At 50.5% G+C, this 24,489-nt stretch overlaps 1 protein-coding gene across 2 annotated transcripts in view; it reads right to left on the minus strand.

Annotated features, from left to right (window-relative positions):
- The window catches only part of CUEDC1 (CUE domain containing 1), a 96,180-nt gene extending 73,864 nt beyond the window's left edge, over positions 1–22,316 (minus strand). For both annotated transcript variants that reach the window (XM_033183619.1, XM_033183616.1), the window contains exon 1: positions 22,257–22,316. The gene's annotated coding sequence lies outside the window, so the exon portion shown is untranslated. The remainder of the gene's footprint in view (positions 1–22,256) is intronic.
- Positions 22,317–24,489: the final 2,173 nt, after the last annotated feature.

Consider the following 24,489-nt stretch of genomic DNA (forward strand, 5'->3'; position numbering starts at 1 on the left):
TGACACTGTACTCCAGCCTGGGCAATATAGCAAGACCCTGTCTCTCTAAAAAAAAAAAAAAAAAAGGAAAGGAAGACAATATTTGGATATGAACCCCTATCTTTTTAAGAAGTGGAAGTGCATTTGTCATCTCATTTATTAACAGATACATAGAGGATATCTTAGAGGGGCAGACATGCCATCCTTCCCGATTATTTTTTTGAGACAGAATCTCACTCTGTTGTCCAGGCTGGCATGCAGTGGCGCAATCTCGGCTCACTGCAGCCTCCTCCTCCCAGATTCACACAATTCTCCTGCCTCAACCTCCCGAGTAGCTGGGATTACAAGCGTGCCCCACCATGCCCGGCTAATTTTTGTATTTTTAGTAGAGGCGGGGTTTCGCCATGTTGGCCAGGCTGGTCTCAAACTCCTGAGCTCAGGTAATCCACCTGCCTCAGCCTCCCAAAGTGCTGGGATTACAGGCATGAGCCACTGCGCCCAGCCCATTCCCGATTTTTATACTTGGGTTAAGCTTACAGACAAAATGATGGGGATAGAATCCAGGGACCAAGCTCCCCAAGACAGCAAAGGCTATTCAAGTACCCGCGATCGGCTTTCTTACTAAAACTCACTGGCTAATACACAAGAATGCAAATTGCCAATGTGTTTACCTTACATTTAATGAATGGTTTAGCGTTTTCTCTGAGATTTTGCTTATTTGATATTCCATGCCAACAGGATGAGCAATCCTTAAAGATCTGCTTCAGGCGGCCCCGGCTAGCTTGCTGAAATCACTGTAGAGCAGTGAAGCCTTCCATCCTGAGTGACCAGCGTGACAGTGAATTTTTTTGTTTTAAGCTTCCCTCCCTTCCATTAGCCACATACACATGCGCGCGCGCGCGCGCACACACACACACACACACACACACACACACACACACACACCCTGTTGCCTAGAGACTGGACACATTCCTGGTGCTTACTCTTCTTTTCATTCTCCAGAAGCAGGAGCTTTGGAAACTGGGGCCTCCAGGAAATATGCCTGGGGCCGGGGTGAAGGGGGTCCAGGAGTGACATTTCCTCACAGTCAGGCCCGCCCCATCCCCCGCTGCCCTCCCTTTCCTCCCGAGGTTTGAAAAGGCCCAGCAGGCTGGAACTGAAAGGCTTCCACAGGGAACAAAACAAGGCCCCCTTTGAAAGCCTGTGTTTACCCCGGGTGCAGCCAGGGGTTGCCATGGCCACGGTCCACCTTGGCGGGCCAGGCCTGCCTAGAGCAGCTTCAGCGCCTGGCCGTCCCACCCCAACTCCTTCCTAGGGTACCCTACTGGCACCCCTCTGCCGGGCCCCCTTGACTGCTGGAAGCATGGATTTTCATCAAGTGCCCCAAGCTGAAAACATAATCCTGGAGAGACTGAAAGAGGATTAAGCCTCCCTCTGGGGCTCCTGAGAGAAAGACCAGGGGACTTGACCAGCCCTGCCCACATCCACCTCCGCTGCTGCTGTCCTGTCTCCTGGGCCAGTGACCCACCCGCTGCTAATGAGAATGACTTATTTATGTCATTCATTATCGCTATGTCCTGGAGCCAAGCAGCATCAGGGGAGGCCAGTCTGGGGGCGGGGCAAAGAGGAAAGGGAGGGTCTCTCCTCTCAGCCTCAACCTGAACCTGTCAGGCCCTGTGGGCTGCGGGAAACCACAGGGGTCTTGTGACCCAAGGACAGAGGCGGCTGAGGACACGGCGGGACAGTGTGGACTCCCAGGGCCCCAGAGTGCACAAGCCTGGCCAGGGAAGCTCAGCCCTCCCCGGCTCCACATTCCTCCTTTGGCCCTTCCCCAGGAGAAGCCAGAGGGAGCAGAGGCTCTAAATAATTCAGCCCTCAAATTGCTCTGTGGTCAGAGCTTCTTCATTTATTTTTTCACTCTCCAGGCTCCACAGTTTCGCAATGGAAGCACTTTAATCCCAGCCCTCACAACCAGGTGCCTCTCAAGCCCCCGGCTCAGGATGGCAGAGAAGGAGGCACCCAACTTCTAGGATTCTGCAGGCTCGTCCCTATGGTTCAACACATCTTGAGGCCTCAGGGACAGTGGCTGGTACGCAGATGGGCAGTGGGAGGAGAGGAGGCAGTGCTGGCTCCAGGGCTGTTTCCACAGAGCATGGCACTACTGCGCTGGCAGAACTGGATTAATAGAAAGACCTGAGCCACCACCTGGGTGAGGCTCAGACCCACCTCTGTCAGCAGCTCCACTCTCCTGCCCACTGCCACTCCAGCTTCCTGTCTATCCTTTCTCAGGGCTTCTTCCTGCAACCCCAGCCCATCCTGTCCCCACACAGCCCTCCGTGTTCATTCACACTCTTTTTTTTTTTTTTTTTTGAGACGGAGTCTCGCTCTGTCACCAAGCTGGAGTGCAGTGGCATGACCTCCGCTAACTGCAACCTCTGCCTCCTGTGTTCAAGTGATTCTCCTGCCTCAGCCTCCCAAGTAGCTGGGACTATAGGCACATGCCACCACGCCCAGCTAGTTTTTGTATTTTTAGTAGATACGGGGTTTCACCACATTGGCCAGGATGGTCTCCATCTTTTGACCTTGTGATCCGCCCACCTCAGCCTCTCAAAGTGCTGTGATTACAGGCATGAGCCACTGCGTTCGGGCCTCATTCATACTCTTAAAGGGCCTGGGCACCCTGCCCTGGGTCCCTGGAACCAGCCTGGCCTCAGCTTCGTTTAATAATATTAGTTAATATTTGATTGCACATTCATTTCATGTAATCCTCACAATAACCACACAAAGCAGGTACTATGAATATCCTCATTTCACAAATGAGGAAACTGAAACTCAGGGAGGTTTAGAAATCTGCCCAGAGACCTGGTGTAGTAGCTCACACCTGTCATCCCAACACTTTGGGAAGCCGAGGTGGGAGAATTGCTTGAGTCCAGGAGTTCAAGACCAGCCTGGGCAAAATGGTGAAATCCCATCTCTACAAAAAATACAAAAATTAGTGAGGTGTGGCAGCATGCACCTGTAGTCCCAGCTACTCAGGAGGCTGAGGTAGAAGGATGCTTGAACCTGGGAGGTCTAGGTTGCTGTAAGCGAGATTGTGCCACTGCACTCCAGCCTGGGTGACAAAGTGAGACCCTGTCTCAAACACACAGAAAAGAAAAGAAATCTGCCTAGAGGCTGGGCACAGTGGCTCACACCTGTAATCTCAACACTTTAGGAGGTTGGTAGGATCACTTGAGTCTAGGAGTTCAAGACCAGCCTGGGCAACATGGCAAGACCCTGTCTCTACAAATAATTTTTAAAATTAGCCAGGCATGGTGGTGAGTGCCTGTAGTCCCAGCTACTCAGGGAAGCTGAGGTGGGAAAATCCCCTGAGCCCAGGGGATCCAGGCTGCAGTGAGCTGCGGTGGTGATACTGCACTCCAGGTGAGATGAGAGAGAGAGACCCTGTCTCAAGAAAAACTAAAAAATAAATCTAAAAATCTGCCTAGGTAGGAAATAAGCAATTGAAGCCAAAAAATATAATAAAATAATTGTAATTAAAAATTTGTTATAATCTGCCTAGATCACACAGAGAGTGAAGAATAAGACTCAAAGCCAGTCGCCTAATCCCAGTCTTCAGGCCTTAACCCCCATGCCATATGGACATAGGCTGCACACACAAGATCCTCAAGCCCAGAGAGATGAGGTAAGTTGCTCACAGGCACACAGCTAGGGACCAAAGTGCCATATCCGGACTAACATCCTTTCTCCATTACACAGTTTCAAGTGTAGAAGCATCTGTACTTACACAGGTGATAAATACACATTTACTCTCTGGTTTATGATGTCATGGCCTAACACCCTATAAACCTAGCTTAACCCCAGCAATGCCCTGTGCTGGCCCTGGCCCTGACCACTCCCTCCCATCCCTGCTCCATGGCCTTCCAACAAACAGCTCACCTGCCTCCACCAAGACTTTTAAATTCTCCCTCACAGAGTTATAATCCTTCCCATGCACCTTCAGGGCAGTGCAATCTCCATGATTCCTAATGAGAGCCCTGGCACCACCATACCAGAGCACATGTATGCAATACCTGACAGTTCTCGGTGTTCTTACAGATATTACCCAGCCAGCTCAGCAAACTTGAACCAGCTAAACATGGACAACAGCTTTTTATTTTGTTTTTGAATTTTATTTATTATTATTTATTTATTTTAAGACAGAGTTTCGCTCTTGCTGCCCAGACTGGAATGCAATGGTGCGATCTCAGCTCAGCACAACCTCCGCCTCCGAAGTTCAAACAATTCTCCTGCCTCAGCCTCCTGAGTAGCTGGGATTACAGGCATGCACCACCATGCCCAGCTAATTTTGTATTTTTAGTAGAGATGGGGTTTCTCCATGTTGCTCAGGCTGGTCTCGAACTCCTGACCTCAGGTGATCTGCCCGCCTCAGCCTCCCAAAATGCTAGGATTACAGACATGAGCCACCATGCCCAGGCTTTTTTTTTTTTTTAAGAGGGAGTCTCGCTCTGTCACCCAAGCAGGAGTGCAGTGGCATGACCTTGGCTCACTGCAACATTCTGGGACCTTGGCTCACCTCCACCTTCTGGGTTCAAGCGATTCTCCTGTCTCAGCCTCCAGAATAGCTGGGACTACAGGAGTGTGTCACCACACCTGGCTAATTTTTGTATTTTAGTAGAGACAGGCTTTCACCTTGTTGGCCAGGCTGGTCTTGAACTCCTGACCTCAAGTGATCTGCCCGCCTTGGCCCCTCAAAGTGCTGGAATTGCAGGCGTGAGCCACCATGCCCTGTCTAGCTTTTTATTTTTTTTGAGACAAGATCTCAGTCTGGGTGAAGACTGGAGTGCAGTGGAGCAATCCCAGCTCACCGTAGCCTTGAACTCCCGGGCTCAGGTGATTCTCCCACCTCAGCCTCCCAAGTAGCTGGGACTACAGGCACACACCACCATGCCCAGCTAATTTTTCAAATTATGTGTAGAGATGGGGGGGGGGTCTCACTATGTTGCCCAGGCTGGTCTCGAACTCCTAACTTCAAGTGATCCTCCCGCCTTGGCCCCACAGAGTGCTGAGATTACAGGCGAACCATTTCGCCTGCCCTGAACAGCTTTTGGAGGTGTCTGACCAGCTCATATCCCTCCTGTGAGGACCGCCGCCACTCCCATTCACAGGGGAAAGCTCCTACCCCATGGTACTGTGTGATCATGCCGTCCTGGTCCCAGCTGACTGGCCCAGTGGTAGACAGCTGATCCACATGAGCCCATCAGACTCTCTCCTCAGGATTTCACATCAAGGTTCACACGCTACTCAGTCTCTGAGGGTTACTGGAAAGCGGACAGGTGTATTTGGGAGCTGAGGGGTCACACCACCTGGTGCACATCCACAGCAGCAGCGGCGTCCTGCAGGTGCACCATGCAGACTCACTGAGAACAGCTGCTCCAGCCACCCCTACCACCCCTACACACACCCCCGGTACTTGGGAGACCAGGCACTTCCTCCTTTGAGTCTTCAATTCCCCCATGGCTTCAAATAGCTCAAGCTGGTTTCTGTTACTTGCCTTCAGTAGAGTCTGAACTGAGAGACAAACTGGCATTACTATCCTCCCTGTACAGATGAGGAAAGAGGCTCTAGAGGTGACTAAATGAACGTCATATAGTCAACATGTAATAAAGGAACCGTTAAAAACCCTGCCACGTGACTCTCCTTCAGTGCCATCCCATGCCTCCTTCCCTGGATTAAAGGGAGTGGCAGGTATTCCCTTTCTGTCAGTGTTAAAAAAAAAAAAAAATGGTGGCACAGTAAGCCATTCAGCCAGAGGCACTCCAATGGACTGAAGCTGGAAACAAGAAATTCAAAATCCTCTTCTTTAGAACTGCAAAGACAGCTCTTCTCTCCTCTGCATTTCCCAGCCTTCCTTGCAGTGAGGTCGGCCCCATGTGACCAGCTCTGGGCAATGTGAATGGAAGTAACAGGTGTCAGTTTCCTCCATCTCTCTCCTCCCCTCCCACAGTAACCTTGAAGGACCTATATTCCAGATGATGTGGCTACAGATGGAGGTGGACTGCCCGACCCACAAGACTTTCCATGAGCAAAAAATAAACCTAGATGGTGTCAAGCCCCTGGGATGTCAGGATTTGATTATTCCTGCAGCATAATCCAGCCTCTCCTGACTGAAGCATAGGAATTTTTCAGCCTGGGCCCTTCAGCAGGATGCTGCATTCATTTGTTTAACATTCATCTGTTTAACAAATATTTCTGGAGCACCAGTGCCTGGTGCTGTCATGGGTATAATCAAGGGCATAGTCGTTTTTTAAAAAATACAATAGCTACCCTTAAGAAGCACCCTATCTGGTGACTCATAAGCCCCACTTGGGACTAAAAGAAACAGTTCTACAGGTGCAAAGCAGAACTCCCACGCAGCCCCTGGCTAACCTGAGCCCCATAGAAGCTAAGCTGCCAGGCAAAGACAGCTTGTCGTAGTGACTCCAGGAGGGTGGCAGCCAAGAGTGAGTTCACACCAGGCTTTCACACCCAAGGCTCTACCAACTCTACAAGTGCTTCCCCTGCTCTGGGCACATACAGAGGGGAGCAGGCATCAAGAAGGAGTCGTCAAGAGAGCAGGTGGCTGATGGAAAACAGAAGCAGCAAAAGACACCGCTCATCTTCCCCATCCTCCTCTGCAGCAGAAATGTCTCCTCTGGGAATCATCTCCCTGTTTCATTTTAACTGGAAAAGTCCCCCATGATTGAGCTTTTCTCCCCCTACCCCACATAGCTGAGGACTGAGCAGAGAAGTCATATTCTGTCAGGAACTGGTGTCTGGGTATAGTCTCCTTTCTTTACGCCAAAAGCTAGATAAGAAGTTAGGTAGACAGGGTTGCCATATACAGTTATGCAGGCTGTTCACTACAACGCACCCATCCAAAGGGGCCAATGGAGCTGGAATCCAGCCTACACTCTGCTTACCAAGTTGTGTGCCCTAGAGGAAGGGCACTTCTTCTAATTCACCCAAAGGTGTCTGCTGTATGCCACAGAAGAATTGGAGCCAGGGCTTCTCCATAACAGCAAAGGGAAGTTACTACACTAACCTCTCTACTTTTGTAGATTTTTGACATTTTTCACAGTAAAAGGTTAAAACCAAAACCAAATAAACACCCCACCAAGTGAGTGGGTGTGTTACTTGGCCAGGTTACTTAACCCTCAGCCTCAGTTCCCACATCCAAAAAGATAATAATCCCTGGCTCCTAGGACTAAATTAGTCCTAGGCATAAGGACTAAATTAAATTACATAAGTAGCATGTTTGACATGGAGCAAGTCCTCTTACAAATGGGAACTATTAACAGTAGCCACTGCTGATGGCTGGGGCCAGGAAGGAAAACCAGGTGAATGGGGACAGAGGGACATTGTCTAAAAAAGCAAGCCTTTGGGAAATGTGTGCCGAGAAGTCAGAGTCCGAAAATACGACCACCCTATTCATGTTCCTAAATTGAGTTTGGGGGGCAGGGCTGGTCTGAAGGAGTTCTCATGCAACCCCTTCTTCGTTGGCAGCCTTTACACTTCCCTGGGGACCCCAGGCTTGGCTCAGAATCCAAATTAAGGTCAGTGATCCACAGAAAGGCCATAAAGAGTGGCTTAGAAAAGGATGTGCTTGGCCGGGCGCGGTGGCTCAAGCCTGTAATCCCAGCACTTTGGGAGGCCGAGACGGGCGGATCACAAGGTCAGGAGATCGAAACCATCCTGGCTAACATGGTGAAACTCCGTCTCTACTAAAAAATATGAAAAACTAGCCAGGCGAGGTGGCGGGTGCCTGTAGTCCCAGCTACTCCGGAGGCTGAGGCAGGAGAATGGCGTGAACCCGGGAGGCGGAGCTTGCAGTGAGCCGAGATCGCGCCACTGCACTCCAGCCTGGGCGACAGAGTGAGACTCTGTCTCAAAAAAAAAAAAAAAGAAAGAAAAGGATGTGCTCCCAGCCTCCCGGCAAACTCAGAGAAGGGCCAGGCAGCTGGGAGGTGGGGCTGGCTGGCCTGGGAGTGCTCACATCTGAAGTCCTAAAAGAGTACAGGACTTTTCCTAAGATGTTCCAGGAGGTCAGCCATTAGCACAGAGAGGACACCTGCCACCTCCATGGGGTGCGAATGGCCCACTCACATCCCCGTAGGTCAAAACTATTTTTGAATTGTCTAGTTTTTTGCTTTATGGTTTTGTTTTGTTTTTTTTTTTGGGGGGGGGTTTGATTTGGATTTTGAGACAGAGTCTTGCTCTGTCACCCAGGCTGGAGTGCAATGGTGTGCTCTCAACTCACTGCAACCTCCGCCTCCTGGGTTCAAGTGATTCTCCTGCCTCAGCCTCCCAAGTAGCTGGGACTACAAGCGTGCACCACCACACCCAGCTAATTTTTGTATTTTTACTAGAGATGGGCTTTCACCATGTTGGCCAGGCTCGTCTTGAACTCCTGACCTCAGGTGATCCACCTGCCTCAGCCTCCCAAAGTGCTGGTATTACTGGCATGAACCACCGCACCCGGCCAAATTGTCTAGTTTTATGAGATGAATTTTTATGTTAACGTCTTCAAAATGATCACTACTATATGTGAATTTTACCAGTAATCTATTTTTGACATGCCTCCCTATTCATTTCCCTTCAAGGCCTTAGGTTCCAGAGCCTCACAAGGATGAGAGGGCTGATGGTGACAGTGGCAGTGACCAGAAGTTGGGTGCCCTTCCCAAAGCCCCTGGAGGGAACTCACCACTGGCACGAACTGCCAGGGCCCTGGTTGTCAGCCTAGTGCCTGCCCTAGGAGACTGACGTGGAAGGCTTCTGGCTTCAGTCAAATGCCATCTCACTCATTTGCCTCTCCTTTCTTTCTTTTCCAGAATTAAAGCTATTAGGATGATTCGTTCTCTTATTAAATCAGCTCATGAGAAAAAGGGAAGTCACCAGAGTTCCCATACCTCTCTCCGCCAAACATAAGCCACTCCATGGCTCATTCCCCATATGCACTTAATAGAAATGCTACCACAAGGAAGAAATTCCACTAAGAACCCCACCCTTCACCTTTCCTTTCATGTCTGAAGAATTCACCATCCATGGCAGTTTTCTTTTTTTTTTTTTTTTGAGACAGAGTCTCGCTCTGTCGCCCAGGCTGGAGTGCAGTGGCCGGATCTCAGCTCACTGCAAGCTCCACCTCCCGGGTTCACGCCATTCTCCTGCCTCAGCCTCCCGAGTAGCTGGGACTACAGGCACCCACCACCTCGCCCGGCTAGTTTTTTATATTTTTTAGTAGAGACGGGGTTTCACCGTGTTAGCCAGGATGGTCTCGATCTCCTGACCTTGTGATCCGCCCGTCTCGGCCTCCCAAAGTGCTGGGATTACAGGCTTGAGCCACCGCGCCCGGCCCCATGGCAGTTTTCTAAGTTTCTAAGGCTGCCAGGGAGGAGAGGTGAGTTGGAATTTAAAGATAAGTTCCCAAATAAAATGGGATAGGAGGGGAAAGAGTTGCATGGCTCTTAAATCCACACACATGCAACCCTCAAAGCAGAAAGTAAAAATCCATCCAAAAAAATCCTTCTCTGTCTCTGCCAGATCTCCTCAGCTCTGCCCCACACTTAGAAACAGCTGTTTCCCCAGAACTCCAAAAAAAACCTCTCATATGCTCCATCCCTCATTCTTTCCAACACTGTGATCTGTACACTTAATCTACCTCTAGGCTCAGTTTATCCCTCCCTGGGATTGTCAAATAAGAACAGTAACAGTCAAATAATAAGAATCCTAACACTACAATGTTATAAAGCACTTTTGTAAATACATCTATGGACTCAGCCTCCTGGCTTTGGAGCTCACATCCTGCCTCCTCAGCTAACCAGCAGTGTGATCTTATGCAAGTTAACTTAACCTCTCTGTGCCTCGGTCTCCTCCTGCATAAAGTGATGATACTACTCTCTCATCTAGGATTGATTACATAAATTAATATTCCCAAGATGCTTAGAAAGCTTACTGGCATGCAGTAAGCTTGCAATAAATGTTAGCTATTATTATTTTTTTTTTTTTGAGACGGAGTTTCGCTCTTGTTGCACAGGCTGGAGTATGATGGTGCAATCTCGGCTCACTGCAATCTCCGCCTCCCAGATTCAAGTGATTCTCCTGCCTCAGCCTCCCGAGTAGCTGGGATTATAGGCATGCACCACCATGCCCGGCTAATTTTGTATTTTTAGTATAGACGGGGTTTCTCCATGTTGGTCACACTGGTCTCGAATTTCCAACCTCAGGTGATCCACCCGCCTTGGCCTCCCAAACTGCTGGGATTACAGGCATGAGCTACCGCACCCGGCCTATTATTTATTTATTTATTTATTTATTATTTTTTTGAGACAGACTCTCACTCTGTCACCCAGGCTGGAGTGCAGTGGCATGATCTCATTGCCACCTCTACCTCCCGGGTTCAAGTGATTCTCCTGCTTCAGCCTCCCGAGCAGCTGGGATCACAGGCGCCCACCACCACGCCCGGCTAGTTTTTGTAATTTTAGTAGAGACGGGTTTTCACCATGTTGGCCAGGCTGGTCTCAAACTCCTGACCTCAGGCGATCCACCTGCCTTGGCCTCCCAAAGTGCTGGGATTACAGGCGTGAGCCACCGTGCCCGGCCATTAGCTATTATTAGACTATCACGAGAATCCTGTGCCACAGAGATTATTCTTACCAGCTCTATTTAACATATGTAGTCAATAGCCATGTGTTGTTGTAGAGTATAATAATATATTGGCCTCAAGAAAACTACAAATAAAGAAGCTAAGTGACCTGCTCAAAATGACACAGCCCACACATAGCAGAGCTAAGACTGGAACTCCAGTCGTCAACTCCAATTTGCACAATCACACATTTCACACTTTAACACACTGTCTCCTTCAGGCATGGAAATTTGAGAAGTCCCACGGATCAGCATCAAAACCAGATTTCAATTCCATAATCTCTAGAGAGCGACAGTATCTCCAGGAAGTATTTCAGGATTCACCAAACAAAATTCATTTCCATTCGTCTTCATATTCCAAGAAAACACACCAAAGCTGCCTTAGGGAGAGGGTGACACCCCGTCAGAGGTGTCAAGGACCATGCAAGGCCAGTGGTCACACTGGCCTCAACAATGTTTCAGACAAAAATGGCTCCCTTGGGAGGCTCCAAGGCTGTCAGCGATTTGCCAAAGGTCAGTACAGATCATTTGGGAACGGATTTGTGTAGGCATGGCCTAAGACACATGGACTTCTGCCAAGCCCATATATTTTTTCAAAACATCTGCACTGTCTTCACCCTTGATAAATAGCAGCCAGGCTACAGAAATATTTCCCTTACACACAAAAGCCTGCTTTGCCACCACAACTCATTGAAATGGATGTTTCCAACTTGAGAAGAACTCTTCAATGAAAACATCTAAAACCACCCCCATCTTCCAGCAGAGGCAACAAATCTGACATTCAGGAAACCTTTAAACATGAGTGAATAATATTTGTGGAAACAAATTATTTGGTAGATATATGCCCTCATGCCCAAAGTCTAACTACATCTAATAAATAGGTTAAACCCATTTCTTCTAGCTCTACTATGAACATTCATTAGAAGACCTCTGCATAAACATTTTCATAAAGGTCTTCTCATATTTCGAGATTGTGATGAAATCTTATGGCCATGCTGAAAAGAATTGGAATAAAAAGAATTTAACATTGTAGCCCTGGTTTTACCGCTAAGTAGCTGTGTGATTTCGCAAAACGAAAATAATGACAATAACAGTAGCAGCTAACATTTAATGAGGACTTACAATACGCAAAACACTGTGCTAGGGGCTTAACAAGTATTTGGTACTAATTAACAACCATTATGTAATATTTTGGCCATGCATGGTGGCTCATACCTATAATCCCAGCACTTTGGGAGGCTGAGGCGGGCAGATCAGTTGAGGTCAGGAGTTCAAGACCAGCCTGGCCAACATGGTGAAACACTGTCTCTACTAAAAATACAAAAATTAGCTGAGCTTGGCATGGTGGTGGGCGCCTGCAATCCCAGCTACTCAGGAGGCTGAGACAGGAGAATTACTTGAACCCGGGGAGTGGAAGCTGTGGGTGACAGAGCAAGACTCCATTTCAAAAATTAAAAAAACAAAAAACAAAAAACAAAAAAAACCACCAACCAAGAAACCATTTGGTAATATTATCACTCCCACTGTGTCGATCAGGAAACTAAGACTCAGAGAGATTGAGTAACTTGCCCCAAGAACGCGGCAGCAACTAGCAGAGGCTGGGATGAAGCACAGGCATTCTGATTCCGTACTCTTAATTACATACCATCGGTCTTTTCAAAGCACTTAACGACCCAGAACCTCAGATTCCTCCAGAAGCCAACCAAGCAAGCAGTCTTCAGAATCCTTTCCGGCTGTAAAATTCAGTGATTCTCTCTTTTTAAAATCAAATGAATTTATAACTTTGAGAAATAAAATGTAATGATGCTCTAGTACTGCTAAGAGGGGAAGGAAACATCTGTGTATGCCTCACCCAGAACCAGTTAGGGGAGGAAAACTGCTGATTTTCTAGGGTAATGATGCCCTGTGAACCAACCAGACTGGCCTCAAGCCGTCTCAGGAAAAATGACAACTTGAAGTTCTTAGAGAATCCACCAACATGCAACGGTCTGCAAGTTCACAACTATCAGTTCTCAAACTTTAATTTGACTTTTTTTTTTTTTTTTTGAGGAAACTCATATGCAAGAAAAGGCTGCACCGTAGAGGCTGATCTTAAGGATGCCAGTACAAGATGTATGTTGACTCTGCAGCATGCTTACACTTGCCTTCCTCTCAGGTGTACACCGGCTCAGGGAAAATCCACTCAGCCCAGGCAATCTGTTTTAAGACTTCCCTAGGGCCGGGCGCGGTGGCTCAAGCCTGTAATCCCAGCACTTTGGGAGGCCGAGACGGGCGGATCACGAGGTCAGGAGATCGAGACCATCCTGGCTAACACGGTGAAACCCCGTCTCTACTAAAAATACAAAAAAAACTAGCCGGGCGAGGTGGTGGGCGCCTGTAGTCCCAGCTACTCGGGAGGCTGAGGCAGGAGAATGGCGGGAACCCGGGAGGCGGAGCTTGCAGTGAGCTGAGATCTGGCCACTGCACTCCAGTCCGGGCGACAGAGCGAGACTCCGCCTCAAAAAAAAAAAAAAAAAAAAGACTTCCCTAGCCCGAGGCTCAGTGGTCCTATATGGGTGGGGGTTTTGTCCTTTGCACATGTGATACTTCATACGTTCCCTCCCCCTCATCATCACCAGCCCGGTCTCTGGACACACGACCACACAAGTGCTGCATTCCCAAATTCCATCTCAGACGCATCTTCTTCCTCTCTCTGCTCGGCACAGAAGTTCCCTGTTCACGTACCTTGCCATCGGCTGACACAGCCAATGCTGAAACTCCTCCAGTTGACCCTCCCTGGAGCTCACTAGCTCTCTCCCAGCTGTGGGTACAGCCTGAAACCGAAACTAATCTCAGATCAGAGCAAAGTGAAATCATTTCAGGAGCCTGATCACCCTACATGACCACAGAGAGGCTTCCCCTTAACAGAGCTCCAAATCCAGCTTGCTGGTCACCAGGAAAAGAAAAAAAAAAAAGCTTTGCAGTGCCCTCCTAACACCAAATACTTTCTTAATGAATAGGGAATCATGGGATTAGAGGAGGAAGCAAAAGTTCTTGCCATCATGTTTGCTGCTGCTACTTCTTATTTGCACAAGTCTATTTCAGTTCACCCCGTGAGCTCAAGTTCACCACCCGGTATTATTTTTAAACTCATTGTCCAGCATCCGTTCATATTTGGTTCACTCTTAATCAGATTATCTTCCAAGAGCAAGCTTTGTTCTCTCCTGAGATCCCTGTAACCACCTTGCTCTAATGCGGCTGAGATTGTTATACTATATGTTTTTCCCAAATTTGAAAAATGAAGGCTTTTACTTTTGTGCTTGGGCCAGGCACGGTGGCTCACACCTGTATCCCAGTACTTTGGGAGGCTAAGGCGGGCAGATCTCTTGAGCTCAGGAGTTCGAGATCAGCCAGGGCAACATGGTAAAACCCCGTCTTTACTAAAAACACAAAAAAATTAGCTGTGTGTGGCGGTATATGTCTGTAATCTCAGCTACTTAGGAGGCTGAGACACAAGAATCGTTTGAACCTGGGAGGCAGAGGTTGCAGTGAGCTGAGAGCACACCACACTGCACTCCAGCCTAGGTAAAAGAGCGAGACTCTGTCTCATAAGTAAGTAAATAATAAAAAATAAAAACACTTTTGCGCTTGAAACAATAAAAAAGAAAAAAGCAAAAGCCATTATGACTGAACATAATGTCAGGTCTTGATGATCCTTCAAAGAAGTATAAATATTGAGAAGGATCCTAACCTGTGTTTTCTCTTCTTACCCTTGCCCCCAGCATACTTGTGGGCACCTTTCTTTATGACTGGGCAGTATTATGAAAAAAGCTTAATGTCAGCTTAAGTAAAACAGAATAAGAAGGGTTAAGTGCACTGGTCCAACAAGGGCATGGTATGGTCAGAGAGACTAAGTCTTGGATTATCTGTTATTTACTCATTCATCCAACAAAGTCTACTGAGGGCCCCATATATGTGCCTAAAACTCTTCTAGGTGCATCTAGGAGATAACCCACTAGCTCCAACTGAGAGTGCCACTCTCAGAAACATGGTGTGTATGGGGGCTGATGCTTTCTGCATTCCAATACCAAGACAAATGCTCCACAACTTCCAGGTTTCCTGCGCTCTCCTCACAAGGCTTGGACTCCATCCCCTAGAGCTATAGGTCCCTCCCAGTGAGCACCCCCGCTGACGCTGACCTGGAACATTGCAGGCAAGGGTCCCAGCTTTTGGGCAGACTCTGTTTGTGCCTTGGCTCACTCATTAATGGATGAGCTGCTCAGTGTTATCAGGCATTCTTCAATCACTGCAGCAGTCAAAGGAGAGGTTAGGCCAGATTTAAGCAATCTTCTAGCTCAAAAATTCCAGCTCCTTTTATCCTCTGATCACCAAGTTGACATGGACCTCTAGGGGCCTCTACTTCATCTTCCTGTCTCCAGACGAAACCTCTTAAACCACAAAGACAAATGAAACTTGTTCCCATTTCTGAAGACCTTCAGGGGAGGCCATTCCCCTCTGTGCCTATGAGTCACTTTTCTTACATCTCACATCCTATCTGGAATGTCTTCCTCATACCTTACTTGAATCCTCCCTCCATAGTGTAAATTCATTTGCCTCTGGTTCTGTTTCTAAGTGCAGAGAGACAAGACTGAATCACTGCGTTCTGAGCAATGACTCTTAAGAGACTTTTATGTCTTCTTCACCATGTTCACTGCAGGCATTACAAGAGGTGGCAGTGTGTCTCAGCTATTAAAAACCACAAAGGCATCAGGAAAGCTGACCACACTGCCCAGTTCCTGCCTCACCCTGGCAATGGTGCTACAGAATCCAGAAAACCTGACCCTTCTCTGAAACCCACACGCTGGCCACTTAGCTCTGCTCAGAGTTCACCAAGGGGGAGAACAATGTGCTCCCATGCCAGATCAAAAGCTCAGGAGGCAGCAGCCACTTTATCTTGTCCTCACTCAGCTCAAACGGCCCCTCCTCCAGGAAGCCTTCCCTGCCCCAACTCCTCTTCTGGCTGGCAAAGTGCCCCCTTCCTCAGTGCTTTGTCTTATCGCAGCACTTGCCACAGTAACTGAAATTCCAGGCTAACATGTTTGTCTCTCTTACTAGACAGGAGGCATCTTGAAGGCAGGGGCCATAGCTTGGTGATCTTTGTGCTCTAGGATGGGCCCCAGCAGAGTATCTGGCACTTGGCCTGTGGTTCTCAGCAGACTCTGTTAAGCTGAACCCTCCAGGCATGTTCCAGTGATGGCTGGACATTGCACTGGCAGCCCTTCAAGCAGGACACAAACCCCACAACCCCCCATCTCCACCCTCCCCAACCACGACCACCCCCTGAGCTCAGTAGGGGTCTCTCTGACATTTTTTTTTTTTTTTTTTTTGAGGCAGGGTCTGGCTCTGACACCCAGGCTAGAGTGCAGAGATGCAATTTCAGCTCACTGCAACCTCGGCCTCCCAAGCTCAAGCAATCCTCCCACCTCAGCCTCCTGAGTCGCTGGGACTACAGCTGCATGCCACCACACCCAGCTAATTTTTGTAGAGATGAGGTTTCACCATGTTGCTCAGGCTGGTTTAGAACTCCTGAGTTCAAGCGATCCACCAGCCTCAGTCTCTCAAAGTGCTAGGATTACAGGCATGAACTACCACACCCAGCTCTCTCTGACAGTTTCTCTAAGGGTGTGGGCCTGCAGCCAGACTTCCCGAATTCAAATCCTAGGTCAGCCACTTTCTAGCCATGTGATCTTGGGCAAGTTATTTAAACTCTTGACGTCTCTTATGTCTCTATTTCTTCGCCTGAAAAATTGGTATAATATCTCATAGGTCCTGCGAGGATTAAACGAGCTGATCTATGTGAAGCACTTGGAAAGGGTCCGACCCCTCTGTGAGTGCCACAGTGGTTATTTCCCAAGCCTATTCCTTCACAGAAACCTTTGGCCCCCACAGCTTCCACTTTTTTTTTTTTTTTTTGAGACGGAGTCTCACTCTGTCACCCAGGCAATGGTGCGATCTTGGCTCACTGCAACCTCCACCTCCTGGGTTCAGGCGATTCTCCTGCCTCAGCCTCCCAAGTAGCTGGGACTACAGGCACCTGCCGCCATACCTGGATAATTTTTTGTACTTTAATAGAGATGGGGGTTTCACTGTGTTGCCCAGGCTGGTCTTGAACTCCTCAGTTTGGGCAATCCTCCTGCCTTGGCCTCCTAAAGTGCTAGGATCACAGATGTGAGCCACTGTGCCCAGCATCTTTTTTTTTTTTTTTTCTGAGACGGAGTCTTACTCTGTTGCCCAGGCTGGAGTGCAATGGTGTGATCTTGGCTCACTGCAAGCTCCACCTGCTGGGTTCAAGCGATTCTCCTGCCTCAGCCTCCTGGGTAGCTGGGATTACAGGCACCCACCACCACGCCCAGCTAATTTTTGTATTTTTAGTAGAGACGGGGTTTCACCATGTTGGCCAGGCTGGTCTGGAACTCCTGACCTCAGGTGATCCACCCACCTCAGCCTCCCAAAGTGCTGGGATTACAGGCGTGAGCCACTGCGCCCTGCCAGCGTACACTCTTGACTGCCTATTGGGCCTGCCCCCATCCCCTCACTAGGTTCCCTTCCTCCAGGGAACTCTGCCCTGTTCCTCTGGACCAATGTAAGCATTAACTTTATGCCATTCAACCCTCCTCACTGGTTATGCCTCCTCACCCCTGCCCCCAGCTTTTGGGGCAAATTCTTCAAAGAAAAGGGAGAAGAGTTGGTTCCACAGCAGGGCTACAGATGCTGAGTCATTCTGCCCCCAAATACGCTTAGCTGTCACCCATGACATTTCAGTCTCCCCACCCCCGCCTCCAGTGTGCGGCCCTCTCTGCTCATCATTCAAGCGCCTCACCCCAACCCCTCCCACTCTTCCAAAAACCATCCTCAGCCCCTACAGTTTTTACCAAAGATTTCCTTAATAATGAGCCTCAGAATTTGTGTACCCCTGTGCAGAAATGATAATAATAATAATAGCTTCAATGTAATGAACACTTCCTCTTTGTCTGGCATACATGTGAGATCTCTTTTAACTCTTTCTAAATATAGGAAACTCAGGCACTTAAAAGTCTTAGAGTAAGATGGAGAGCTGGGATTCTACCTGGGGATGCCTAACTTCAGATCTTACAGTCTAAACAACTGAGCTATGATGTAAATATGCACGAAATAACTCAGTTGCTTCCTGGGGAAGTTAGGCCAACGGAGTCGGAACTATTTTTATTATTTTTTATTTTTTATTTTTTGAGACAGAGTCTCACTCTGTTGTTCAGGCTGGAGTCCAGTGGCACAATCTCAGCTCACTGCAACCTCCGCCTCCCGAGCTCAAGTGATTCTCCTGCCTCAGCCTCCTGAGTAGCTGGGGTTACAGGTACGCACCACCATGCCTGGCTAATTTTTTGTATTTTTAGTAGAGACAGGTTTCACCATGTTGGCCATGCTGGTCTTGAACTCCTGACCTCAGGTGATCCACCTGCCTCGGCCTCCCAAAGTGCTGGGATTACAGGCAGGAGCCACCATGCCCAGCCTAAACATTTTTATCCTACCAAGAATTCCTCAAAGACCCTTGGTGCTGCCACAGTGGAAATGAAATAGTCACATTTATAAGAAGGGAGTTTATGTTTACAAGGACTGTTATCACATTTATCATTTATGACCTGCTTTAAAGATAAGACATTTAGCTGCATCATCAAGAGTCTGTGATAATGCTCTGACACATCAGAGGTTCTGGGAGCCTGGAAGCCAAGGGGATCAGAGGAGCACTGAGTGAGCCAACACAGCTAGCATCCTGAACTCGCCAACCCATGGTAGCCAGGGCCACAGCATGACTGAGAAGTCATAGCCATTGGGGAAGGTGAATCCTCAGACACTGCAACAAGGACCTTTGCATGCCACCAAGAGACTTCCAATTCCCAAGTCAAGGACCACTGGACCACAACCCTTTAGGGTCTCCAATGCCCTTCATTTTATTTTATTTTATTTTGTTTTATTTAATTTATTATTTATTTATTTAGGAGATGTAGTTTTGCTGTTGTCATCCAGGTTGGAGTGCAATGGCACAATTTCGGCTCACTGCAACCTCCGCCTCCCAGGTTCAAGCGATTCTCCTGCCTCAGCCTCCTGTGTAGCTGGGATTACAGGCACACGCCACCACACCCAGCAAATTTTTGTATTTCTAATAGAGATGGGGTTTCACCATGTTGGCCAGGCTGGTCTGGAACTCCTGACCTCAGGTGATCCACCCGCCTCAGCCTCCCAAAGTGGTGGGATTACAGGCGTGAGCCACCGCGTCCGGCCTCCAATGCCTTTTATAGCTCTTACTTCCTGTAAGTGCAAGAGCTAGTAAAACGGAAGCACCACCTCCTCCAGCTCACCTTGGATAGTCAGAGGTGAGCCCTGTCAGACACCCAGCTTCCTGTGCCCAAGGCTCTAGAATGCTCCTGCCTCTGTTGCTTATTACCAGAGCAAATGTAGGAATCACGAAAGGAAGAATACCAGTGTGAGTGGTGCCATATGCCAAACACTGTGCTCTCTAGTTAAATAAAGAAAAATCCCCTACAGGTCTCTGTGGGGAATTTGAGCCTAAGGAAGTCTTCTGAATCCCAAGGTAGAGAAGTCACAAATGGCAGATCCTCCTAAAGCTCTTCCAGATCCCTAGCAAGCGTAGACGCCACAAACACCTATGCAGCAGCCCAGGGCCTAATGAGCCAAGAAAGGAAAGGCAGGCCAGGCCTCCTCTGGGCTGCACTGGGGATAGTGACAGCAACCCTCTGGCCCCACTTGCCTCAAGAGTCCAAGGATCTTTTTTTTTTTTTTTTTTTTTTTTTTTTTTTTTTTTTGTTGAGACGGAGTCTCGCTCTGTCGCCCAGGCTGGAGTGCAGTGGCCGATCTCAGCTCACTGCAAGCTCCGCCTCCCGGTTTACGCCATTCTCCTGCCTCAGCTCCCGAAAGCTGGGACTACAGCGCCCGCCACCTCGCCGGCTAGTTTTTTGTATTTTTAGTAGAGACGGTTTCACTGTGTTCGCCAGGATGGTCTCGATCTCCTGACCTCGTGATCCGCCCGTCTCGGCTCCCAAAGTGCTGGGATTACAGGCTTGAGCCACCGCGCCCGGCCGAGTCCGAAGGGATCTAAGGAACCAACAATACTCAGATCATAGCCTTGGACAATTCTGCCCCAAGACCTCCTTAAGAGGCATCTTTCGGCCGGGCGCGGTGGCTCAAGCCTGTAATCCCAGCACTTTGGAGGCCGAGACGGGCGTATCACGAGGTCAGGAGATCGAGACCATCCTGGCTAACACGGTGAAACCCCGTCTCTACTAAAAATACAAAAAGTAGCCGGGCGAGGTGGCGGGCGCCTGTAGTCCCAGCTACTCGGGAGGCTGAGGCAGGAGAATGGCGTAAACCCGGGAGGCAGAGCTTGCAGTGAGCTGAGATCTGGCCACTGCACTCCAGTCCGGTCCACAGAGACACTGCCTCAAAAAAAAAAAAAAAAAAAAAAAAAAAAGGCATCTTTCACACTTAACACTCTCTACTAAAGCACCTCAACCCCATTTCCCCAAGAACAAGCTGGAGCTCTTAAAGGCCTGGATCTCACACCCAGCTGAAACACCAGAATATCCACCTCCACCCAAATCCATTTACCTCTAATTCAATGGTCCTAGCCCAGCGCCCAGGGCCTTGCCACCACACAGGCAGCAAAATGAGCCCCAGGAAAAGGGCTACCTCATCTGCCCCCATCCTCTAGCTAGCTGTAGGGAGCTGGGATCTGTCCAGACACTCCAGGTCTCCATGGCCACAAGCCCAAAGTTGCATAGGGAGGTCATGAGAAAAGATCTTAGAAGCAGTCTGCTCTTTGAACCCTGGGATTATTCACTGACCAGCCAAAAAGGTGACAACTGTTCCTGATAGCCCAAGTCAGGACAGTAACTCTAGGGCAGGGGTCTCAATGGAGGTCCTAGTTCCAAGGGGGTATATTAACCGTCTGGTATTGAATACAAGTGTTCCCTTACACACGTGCATTTTGGAGGGAGAGGAGTTAGAGCTTTCACCAGATTCTCAAAGGGGCCCATGACTCCAACCTCTGGCCCTAGTTGGCCTGACCCAGGAGCTGGGGATACAGCTCTAGTCATATCAACATCCCTGGGCCATCCTTGCTGTCCAGGGTCTCTCTTCTATTCAAGGATGTGCCCAGGTCGGTAGCAGTATCCTGTTTCCTTTGTCCTGACCCTTCCAGCTGCAGAAAGTGGACAGAGAGGTTTCACATCCAGCCCTCCTGCACAGGCTCCAGCTTCCTGGAGGCCCAAGCCAGGTTTCTCCTAGCAGCACCTCTCCATCCCAGAGATGGCACCCTCCATTCAAATTGAGGTACCAGTGGGACTGACCCCCAACAACAGAGAGGACCCAGCTTCACACTTGATCCAGCAGGGGCCCAACCGCATGGTGACATGACTTCCTCCATGATAGAATTCCTGGGGCCCCTCATCTCCTTCAGGCACAGCTGGCTATAAAGAAAAGGGGTGAGAGGCCCAGAACATCTCCCTGAGTCCTTTCTCCTGGGCCAGGTGGCTCAGGTGCTTCGGGATCACCCAGGGAAGGTTCATTCCTCTCGCTACAAGACGCTGCCTGCTGATCAGGTGGGAAGCATGGTGGATGGTCTTCTTGCATCTATCGCCTCTAGGACATCTTGTTTCTAAACTCCCAGGGAGTCCCCTCACCTTCTACCCCACCAAGAAAAGGAAAATCTAAACCCTGTCTCCCCTTAAAACACATTCCTTCTCAGGAATTTCATTTCAGTGTACGTTTCTCGGAGCTAAAACTTTTTTTAAGGGGAAAAGAAATGGGCAGGGCAGTGCTGGGTGTAAGGCGACCCTCCGACCGAGAAAAGGAAGAGGGCGGAATGAATAAACGCAGACACCAGCCCCTTGGAGCTCAGAGCCCGGGGCACAGGAGCCGGCGGGGCGGGGGAGCAGGGGCGGGGACAGCGCATTCCCAACTTTCTCTGGCCGAGCTGACGGGAGATACAGCTCCCAGGGGACCGGGAGGGACCAAAAAAGGCTGAGCCGACCTGTGACATCGGCGGGGACAGGAAGCGAAGCTCCCCTCCCCCTGAAAGGCGCTCGGCTCCCATCAGGCGCCCCCGCCTGCCGTCGCCGCCCAGCGTGCGCCCCCAGGCCCGGGCACTGCGGGGAGGGGCGCCCACACAAAAGAGGGAGCCGCGGGAGAGGGGACTCGGGCGGCGCCGGCTCCTGGAGGCCTCGTCTCCCTTCCCTGCGCCGCCGGCCCGCGCCCTCGGGTCTAATCGCGCGCCCCGCTCCCGGCCCCCCAGATGCCCGCACGCCCCCCGCGCCCGGGGCCCGGAATGAGGTGGGGGCTCGGGAAGGAGGGGCGGGCGGGGACCTGCCGCACGCGGAGCTCCCGGGGAGCCGCGCCGACAGTCCCGGGAATCAAACTCGCGACGGCCCGGCCCTCCCGGCGGCGCCTGGGCAATGGGTCCGGAGAAGGTGGGGCCGCCGGGCCGGGGCCGGGATTGCGCGCGGGGCGCCGGCGAGGACCGCGCCCAGGGCCGGGCGGGAGCCGCGGGAGCGCGGGGGTCTTACCGGGCAGCGCCACGCGCGTCCGCTCCGCGCGGGCCGCAGGGGCCGGGCCGCGGGCCGGGCGGGGGAGGGGCTGCAATCCGCAGCGGCGGCGGCGGGGCCGGGCTCGGCGGCGGCGGCGCGGCTGGGGCGCGGGGAGGCGGAGAAAGCGAGGCGAGGCCGGCTTCCTAGCGGCGGGCGACGAGAAATGCAGCTGTCCCTGCGCGACTGCCGGCAGGGCCACAAGTGGGGCCGCGCGGGGAGGAGCGGGGCTGCGGGCGGGGTGGGGGCCAGGCTGCGGCGCCCCCGGGCCCTTTCCCGATGGCCGACCCCTTTCCAGCGAGGAGGGAAGCGGACCTGGGGGTCCGGAAACCTACACGGTTGCGGGGGGTGGAAAGGGGAGCAGCCGGTGAAGACTGGAAAAATGCCCTCCGTGTCCCTCCCTCCCGGGCCGCGGTGACTCCCCAGCTTGCGAGCAGGAGGGCGTGAGCGGGGCGCCTCGACCTCCCGCGCAGAGCGGGGTGCGGGGTATCCTGCCCCTCCTAGCTGCGGAGAGGGTGGGCGGAGGAGACCTGAGACCTCTGAGACTCCGCGGGGAGCTAAGAGCAGGGCTGCCCGACAGGTTCCAGGTCAGTGCCAGGAACCCAGGGTAAGGACGCACAGCTGGGGCTTGGGACACAGGTGTGGAGGAGGGGCAGCTCCCTGGAATTAGGGCCCTGGAAAGGAAACCAAATCAAATGCTGAGGCCACAGGAGATGGTGGGAAGGGGGAACAAATCAAAGCTATCACTCGTCTACACCTGCCATCTCCCATTTTCTTCTCCCCCAAACTCCCCTGCATCCCTGATCACTTCCAGGGCTGCTGAGCCCTGGGAAGATTTTCCATGGAAGAACTTGTTTAATAAATGGGAAATTGACCTTTGCTATTCTTTTCCCACGTGCTTTCGTTTCAGACTCCAATTTGGGAGTGGGTAGCCTGGATCAGGTGGTGACCACCAAGCACCCTGCTACCTAGGGGATCTGAGGAGGGTGAAGGCCAGATGCAATCTAAGCTCTGTCCCCAAACAACTTGCAAAGGGTCTGCACCCTCCTCCTGGAAAAGTCTGCCTTACAGACCCATTTGCCCGTCTGGGCCCAGACCCCAGGAATAGCCCCCTCTCTCCCTCCTGAGCGCTTGCAATTTGCTAGCCTTGCTGAGACAGATCGACACGCTCAGCCTCAGAAACAGCTGATGGTAAAAACCACAAACCAAAGTGCCCCAGACACCAATGTGTTTCCATCATTTGCATGTCAAGGGTAAGTTTCTTCAGCAAGTTGGGAAACTGGGAGGGGGAGAAACCTCAGAACCACACCCTCCTCGGGAGGCTCAACATTAGGTTAGCATGTTGAAGGGAACTCCAGGACTGGGTTTCCAAACCCCTCTGAGGATCTCCTCTCTCCTGCTCTTCTCTCCCCACACTTCTCAATTTCCGGGGGAGGCAGAGTGCTTGAAATCCCAGAAGATGGTCTTCAGGCCCCAGGTTAAAGATTCTTAATCCGGAGGGACTGACCCATCCGTCTACACTGACTCCTGGCTCCTTTCCCAGGTTGTAACTAAGAGCTCAGGATTTGTCCTCCTGGCCAATATAGTCTAGATTATGTTATCAAGTGTGTTACCTTATACTTACTCATAGTGCAGTTCATTTGTCACTTTCCTGCTTACTTGCAAGATCCCTCTGCAGTTCATCCCTGTCACCTTGGCACTTCAGGAGCAGGAAAATGCGTCTGCAAACTTGGAGATTTCCATTTGCACTTACCTGTGGATTGCTCATAAATTTTTTTATATTTTATTTATTTATTTATTTATTTTTTTGAGATGGAGTTTCGCTCTGTCGCACAGGCTGGAGTGCAGTGGCGCGATCTCAGCTCACTGCAACCTCCACCTCCCAGGTTCAAGCGATTCTCCTGCCTCAGCCTCCTGAGTAGCTGGGGTTACAGGTGGGTACCACCATGCCCGGCTAGTAAAATTTTTAAATACATTATTATTATAGTCATTAATAAAACCAGTTGCTCTAATGGGCACTCTTCCTTGAAGCACACTTTTCTTGGGCTTTGCTAACATACTCCTCCTTTTGGGTCTATCCTTCTGGAAGCTTTTTCTCAGACCCTTTCCCTGCCTCTCACAACCTCCCCACCCCCAGACACCTCCACCCATTCCCACCATTGCCTCTGAGCCCCCAGGGCTCCAGCCCCTCACACCAGCCGCCTACAGAGGGCCA

The sequence above is a fragment of the Trachypithecus francoisi genome, unplaced genomic scaffold (genome assembly GCF_009764315.1).
Source record: "Trachypithecus francoisi isolate TF-2019V2 unplaced genomic scaffold, Tfra_2.0 Lachesis_group20, whole genome shotgun sequence".
In the NCBI taxonomy this organism is placed as follows: domain Eukaryota; kingdom Metazoa; phylum Chordata; class Mammalia; order Primates; family Cercopithecidae; genus Trachypithecus; species Trachypithecus francoisi.